Source organism: Labeo rohita, chromosome 17 (assembly GCF_022985175.1).
Source record: "Labeo rohita strain BAU-BD-2019 chromosome 17, IGBB_LRoh.1.0, whole genome shotgun sequence".
Lineage (NCBI taxonomy): Eukaryota > Metazoa > Chordata > Actinopteri > Cypriniformes > Cyprinidae > Labeo > Labeo rohita.
This window is the reverse complement of record NC_066885.1, coordinates 9,757,458-9,763,728: the sequence shown is the minus strand read 5'-3', so window position 1 is coordinate 9,763,728 and position 6,271 is coordinate 9,757,458.

The window sequence follows — 6,271 nt, the reverse complement described above, 5'->3', positions numbered from 1 at the left end:
AAAATCTTATTCAAATCAATACTAAATAAAAAATAACATGCATTTTGTACGATCCTGCTTATTTTGGTAAAATAATTAACATTTTGCAGATTCTGCAAGGTATATGTAAACTTTTGACCTCAACTGTACTTTGGTCCGAATCAACAGTTTTAAATAGTTTAAAAACGTTTAGCTTTTCGCTTCACAAGAAGTAAATTGATGGTCTGGAGTCATAATGATGACTTGTGGATTATTGTGATGTTTTTATCAGCTATTTAAACTCATTCTGATGGCACCCATTCACCACAGAGGATCCACTGGTAAGCAGCTGATGTGATGCTTAAGAAACTCATCTACATCTTAGCTGCGTGGGTGGACTATTCCTTTAATGCACTTGTTTAATTCACTTGTTAATGCACTTGTTGTTTAATTAATCAATAGTTCTTTATTCAAGCTGCTGGTTTCTTGCAGAAACTGATGTTGATTTCAGCTTCAGGTGATTATCTGAAACCCATTTGCTCTCTCACGCATCACGGAGTGCTCATTTGTTCGCTGGTCTTATTCACCTCACAGCCCTCGTCTTTTTGCCTCTGCAGTGCAGCAATAGAACGGTAAAATGCATAAAAATGCTTTCAGGTCCGTCAGCTGCTGAGTTCAGTCGATTGGGAGTATTTATCATGGGGGTGCGTTCTATCTTTAGAAAGCCTATCAACACGTCAGAGCGGTCAGGACAAGCGTCCACAGAGCACTGTCATCCGAAGACGTCCGTGTCTTCCGGCCAGGACGCAAAGAGAACTGGTGCGTCCGCTCGGTTCAGCGAGCTGATGATTGCCTCAGCGAGAGAAAGACCCACGCTACATCTCAAATGGAGGATTCAGTCAAGAGGAACAAGTTAAAACAAAGCTTTTTGTTCAATTTCATCATAACACAGACATCACAGGCTTCTCTGATCACTGCAGCTGAGCATGTTTCAACTGTAACGTCAAAATAACACTCATATTCATATTCTAGAATCTACATCATACTTAATTTCAAACCTAGTCTGTCTCCTCTACCCAAATCCTTTTCCCCCCCAAGCTGTTTATAGCCAGGATACATGTGGTGGGTCATTTCCCATTGTTATTTCTCATCTCATAATTTCTTTGTTTTCAATAGCCAATTATGCTTCCATTACGGCTTTCGTGGCACCACATGTCGCAAACAATATGACGTACAGCTCTTGAAGATAAAAGCCATAAACGAAAGATGATCTGCAATAAAACCAAGATAGTCTTCAATATCTATTCAATACGTCTGCAGCTCTCATTGAGAAGATAATGGTGATGAAGGATCAATGTGTACTCATCTCTCAGGGTCACAGGCCAATGTGTTCAGAGCCATTCAAATATGGAATGTCTTAAAGGGACAGTACACACAAAGATGAAAACTCTATCATCGTTTACAAACCCTCATGTCATTCCAAAACAGCATGACTGCCTTTTTTTCACTAAACATGCAAGAAGATATTTTGAAGAGCATTGGGGTACAAACACTGACCCTACTAAAAATCGCTAATAAAAAAAATAGGACAAAGTACTGTAGTAAATATACTGACCTTTTTACAAACACTACCAGTCAAAAGTTTTTGAACAGTAAGATTTTGTAATGTTTTTTAAAGAAAACCAAGCCTGCATTTATTTGATCCAAAGTACAGCAAAAACAGTTAAATATTTTTACTATTTAAAATAACTGTTTTCTGTTTGAATATATTTTAAAATGTAATTTATTCCTGTGATCAAAGTTACATTTTCAGCATCATTACTCCAGTCTTCAATGTCACATGATCCTTCAGAAATCATTCTTAGATGCAGATTTGCTGTTAAAGAAACATTTTTGATTATTATTAAGAATAGAAATTACAGAAATGAATATTTTTATTAAGCAAGTATGCTTTAAATTGATCAAAAGTGATGATAAAGACATTTATAATGTTACAAAAGATTTCTATTTCAGATAAATACTGTTCTTTTGAACTTTCTATTCATCAAAGAAACCTGAGGAGAATTCTATTCAGTTGTTTTCAGCATAATAATAATAATAATAATAATAAATGTTTTTTGAGCAGCAAATCAGAATATTATAATGATTTCTGGTAATGATCATGTGACCGATGTAATGATGCTAAACATTCAGCTTTTAAATCAGGAATAAGTTACATTTAAATATATATATATATATATATATATATATATTCAAATAAAAAGCAGTTATTTTAAATAGTAAAAATCTTTTAAAATTTTACTGTTTTTGCTGTATTTTGGATCAAATAAATGCAGACTTGGTGAGCAGAAGAATCTTACCGTTCAAAAACTTTTGACTGGCAGTGTAACTTGTCTGTATTTGTAAAATAAATAAATAAATAAATACAAATAATTGGAACTGTCAAAAGACATGAAAAAAATGTAATTAAAAATACTATTTCATAATATAATTCCATAGGAAATGCATATTGTACAAAGCCTTGAAGTAATGACACAAAATAAATCCTTTAAAACTTTACATTACATTGTTGAGGTTCACAGGATTTTTGAATAATGCAAATGATAATTTTTTATCAGGTCAACTTGTCACCTATATGCATTTTAGGGTTAAAGTGAAAAATTCTGTCATTAATTACTCACCCTCATGTTGTTCCAAACCCATAAGACCTTCGTTAATCTTCAGAACACAAATTAAGATATTTTTGATGAAATCCGAGAGCTTTCTGACCCTGCAAGGACAGCAAAACAACTGTCTTAAGGGTAATTTTTTTATTTATATCTGAAAGCTGAATAAATAAGCTTTCCACTGATGTATATAGTTTGTTAGGAAAGAACAATATTTGGCCGAGACACAACTATTTGATAATCTGGAATCAAAATATTGAGCAAGTCACCTTTAAAGTTGTCCAAATGAAGTTCTTAGCAAAGCATATTACTAATCCAAAATTAAGTTTTGATATATTTACAGTAGGACTTTGGATTACAGTTTACAGTTTAGATGATGGTTTTGTAGTCCAGGGTCACATATGGTTAATTTTTGGTTTCATGATCTCTTTGAAATCACTTTTGTGTTTTTTTTCCTTCAAAAACTTGCCTGCAATAGTTCCTCTGGGAGGCATTATGGGAAGCCAGATAAATTATAGCCACGCTGGCCCGCGAGATGTATTTACGCAAACAGAGGGCAATTATCAATTACGCTCGAGTCTAATGAAGCTTTCCTCTCATCTGAATTCAGTCCCAGATGAAGCACTGATTTCTGTGTCTGATACTGCAGCATTGTTACATCTGCATTTTAAACGAGTATCTATAGGCCTGTATTAAAAAAAGTAATTACGACACAGTCCTGAAAGGTTTTTCCTTTCAAGATTCTGTATCAGTGGCAGAACAAATTGATTAAGAAGGCTTTTTTCTCTTTAAGAAGGGAATCCCCATTTAAGCCTGCTGTGATTTCTTCCATTATTCTTTACTGGCTCATCTTGTTAAGAAGTTTACTTTAGGAGAAGTGGAGCGCTGAAAGGGGTCTACGAGTGCGAAAGTATTGAGTTGTACACTTTAGATGCACAATCAAACACTTCCATCCTCACTCCGAATATCTGTCAACACTGGAGAACTGGAAATGTGCGCTACATCACGATGGGTCCATTAACTTAATGGACAGAGGGTGGTTGTGAAAAGAAAAAAAAATAGATGGGGAGTGGGTTAGAGAGGCAGGAGGGGGCTGGGACAGTAACCTTTGGGCTTTTTATTGGAATGAGATGACACACTCGAGCGGCTCTTAAATGAATGGCATCTGTAGTGCGGTTTCTGCTGAGAGGGTTGCCCTTTTCTTTGCAGCACGGTCCAACTGAAAATGAAACACTGCCTCTTTTCTCTGAACACCTCAGTGTCGACCTCCCAGCCTCAATGTGTCCCCGCCAGATGTGGCATCAATGTACCTTTTCAGCTACGCTATCGAACTGCCACGCTGAGTCTGATCTGTGGTCCGACGCTTCCTGTTCAAAAGGTTAGCTTCAGTTTCACAAAAAGACTTCTTTAAATAGCGCCATTGTCAGAATGACGCAATTTCATTACTGCAAGCTGCGACTCGTGTAGAAAATTCTCTAAACGCAATTACCAACATTCTTATCGTTGTTATTGTCCCATTTGAGGATTCTAATGTTCATTGGTTCTTTTTAAAGAGTCGTCTCCAAGCAGTTAATTATTTAATCATTTTTAACGTCCACGTGCCATGCATACGGACAAGCTATGCTTCCACAATTCCTCGCTCCGTTGCACTTACAGAGATTGCTGTTTTAGAAATTACACCCAAATTGCTCTCAGCTTTCCGGCCAGATAACACCCAAGGACCTCATATCCAGTGCAGAGAAATTTCCTTGTATCACCTTAAATGAGAAAGACAGGCGTCTTAAAGTGGACTTATCAAGAATGTACAGGGAAAATTTCACAGTTGGCCTACCAGCATAAACACGCACATTTGCAGAGTTCCTGGTCCGTCACAGTTTAAAAAAACAAACTCCTGAGGGATTTTCATATTACACACTGCTTTGTAAATCTCTGTGGCTCAAAAGAATGCTTAGAGAGTGCTGATGTCATTCCTTCCGTGCTTACGATTTAATACACACAGTTTATCTATATCCTGCTCTTTTGTTCTTTAATGATGACAGGTATTGTGAAATACCAAAGCTTCTGAGTACAGGCAGAAAAAAAAGAGGCTCAAAAAAGGGGTCATCGGATGCAAAACTCACTTTTACATGTTGTTTGAATTTAAATGTGTGTTGGCAGTGTGTGTACAGAACCAACCTATAATGATAAAAATCCACCCAGTGCTATTTTTTTAATCTTTATAAGTAATATCCCCTTTTACAAATCAAGCCATTCTCAGCATCTTGTCTGTGTGACGTCACACCAACCAAGGTCTCTCCCATGATAGTCTTACCTTAGACCCATCCTGAGTCAGCTGAATGAGCTGTAAACAGTCCGACCGCCATTGTTACTCCTGACATCTGAGCTCCTAAAGACGCAGATTAACATTACTTTTGTTTTTGAAGGAAATGCGCCCGGGGATCTACATAAATGCATCTATGTCCACGTGAATCATTCGTGATCCAGCTTCACGTACACTGTAAAAAATAAAAAACACAATTTGTTGAGTCAGCTTAAAATAATTTGTTACCCTGCTGCCTTAAAATTTTAAGTTTAGTCAACTAAAATAAGTTTAGTCAACTTGAAATGTTAAGTTGGACTATGTAACATCTTAGATATTTGTGTTTGCTAAACGTAACAGATGGGTACTTAAAATTTTAAGGCAGCCAGGTTACAAATTATACAAAAGTTGACTCAACAAATTGTTTTTTACAGTGTACAGCAGAAGTAAGTATAAGGCTATTTTGTGCATCTTTGCAAATCGGCTTTCCTAATAATGTGCTAATTAGCAAGTTTTGCGGCTAAACATGGCTAAAGTAAATAGTACTGCTCGTCACCCCATACACTGTAAAAAAATAAAAAACACAATTTGTTGAGTCATCTTAAAATAATCTTTTACCCTGCTGCCTTAAATTTTTAAGTTTAGTCAACTAAAATAAGTTTAGTCAACTTAAAATGTTAAGTTGTACTAAGTAACAACTTAGATATTTGTGTTTGTTAAACTTAACAGATGGGTAAGTAACCCAGCTGCCTTAAAATTTTAAGTTGATTCAACTCAAATATCTAAGTTGTCACTTAGTATAATTTAACATTTCAAGCTGAATAAACTTTTTTTTGAGTTGACTGAACTTAAATTTTTTAGGAAGCCAGGTTACAAATTATTTTAAGTTGACTCAACAAATTGTTTTTTACAGTGTAGAAGAGAGGGACGGGGTGAGCAGAGCTCATTAGCATTTAAAGGCAAATGAAAAAAACAGCTTGCTCTGAAAAGGGGTGATTTTGACAAGATAAAAAAAGGTGTTTTTTACACTACCATTGAAAATTAAAACTAAACTAAAGTATGTTATAGACTTGTGAAAAATGCACATCCAATGACAACTTTAAAGGAGAAGTTCACTTCCAGCACAAAAATGTACATATAAGACAAGCATTTGAGGTTAAAAAGTATATAAATTGTTAATTTGTTTTGAAAATGACCAATCGTTTTGCTAGATAAGACCCTTCTTCCAAACTTGGAGGCACTATTGAAGTCCATTATATGGAGATAATTCCTGCATTTTTGTTTTCTCAAGAAACATAATTTCTTATCGACTGAAGAAAGAAAGACATGAACATCTTTGATGACAAAG